This window comes from Colobus angolensis, unplaced genomic scaffold (genome assembly GCF_000951035.1).
Source record: "Colobus angolensis palliatus isolate OR3802 unplaced genomic scaffold, Cang.pa_1.0 Scaffold33, whole genome shotgun sequence".
Classification (NCBI taxonomy): domain Eukaryota; kingdom Metazoa; phylum Chordata; class Mammalia; order Primates; family Cercopithecidae; genus Colobus; species Colobus angolensis.
The window spans coordinates 7,275,429-7,276,857 of record NW_012116599.1 but is presented as its reverse complement, the minus strand read 5'-3'; positions in this window follow the sequence as shown (position 1 = coordinate 7,276,857).

Sequence of the window (1,429 nt, the reverse complement as noted above, 5' to 3'; positions counted from 1 at the left end):
AAAAAAAAAAAAAAAAAAAAAAAAGGTGTCTCAGATGTCTCAAATTATGTAGTCTCAGATGGTATAGCGATGGGTAAGGAAAAAATTTTCAGTGGCCCTTTGGCTGTCAACAAGCATAAACAGTCAGGCACAAAAAACAAACAAAAACAAAACCCAGAAAACAAAAATATAAAACACACATTAACAAAACCATTCAAGAGGTGGCCTTCAGCAAAATTAGCAAACTCCAAGGTAGGAAACCAGGTCATTTGGGGTGTGTCTGGAGGAGAAAGAAGCCAGCATTGCAATGGAGGTGATGAGAGCTGTAACTGTTCTGTTTCTGGATCAGCCCGCCACTGGCTTAGATGTTAGCACATCAAATGCACTTCTCCTGAAGATGACAAGGCAAAGAAGGCCCATCCTCTTCTCCATTCCTTAGCCTTGTTAGGCCATCTTCAAACCTTTTGATAGCCTTAGCTTGCTGGCTTCTGGAAGGGTGATGTTCCATGCTCGTGTATAGAAAACTTTGACATATTTTGCGTCTGCGAGTTACCAGCATGAGTCCTATAAAAACTCGGCTGATTTGTTCCCACATATTGTTAATAGAGGCTCCTCTGCTGTGCCCTTAAATAGGAACCAAGGAGGCAAGAACCCTGGGGAACTCGAAAAGCCTCCCAATCAGGAAAAACAATGAATAGAGGAATTAGCTGAATTTTATGTCAATTCTTCTTTCTACAGGGAAACTAAATATGAATGTAATGAAATCTTAGTAGGTGAAAAAAGGAGTGAACTTTCTTTGATCATCAACTCAGGTGGAGTCCAGATGTTTATTCAAAAATTTGCTTGGTGAGCCTCAAGGCTCCATTCCTGAAATAAGAGCCCCAGTTATCAGACAGGGCATCCAGGTTCTTTACTGTGGTTTAAACAATAGCCCTGCAGGAATTTATCATAGAAGTGGCTTCCTGTTCTACTTGTCCCGCAGCCAATGCCTGAACAGTCTCAGTGGTATTTCTTCTGGTTCTTGAAAAAAAGTAGCCTATGCATGAGTTTATCAGTGGCTATTTTAGAGTATCATCATACTTCTTTGGAAAGCTGATATCTGACCTACTCCCTGTGAGAATTTTATAAAGTATGACATAATGAGTGCATTGCATCTTTTGTTAAGACCAAAGCTGAAGGTGGAATCTTTTTTTTTTTGAGACAGAGTCTCTCTCTGTCACCCAGGCTAGAGTGGAGTGGCACCATCTCGGCTCACTGCAAGCTCTCCCTCCCGGCTTCACGCCATTCTCCTGCCTCAGCCTCCTGAGTAGCTTACACTACAGGTGCCCACCACCCGGCTAATTTTTTTTTTTTTTTTTTTAGCGCCCAGTAGAATAAAGTATGACATATCTACAAAAAATATAAACCACAAAAAGTAACACAGGAGATGATATGCTATCCTACAGAAAAC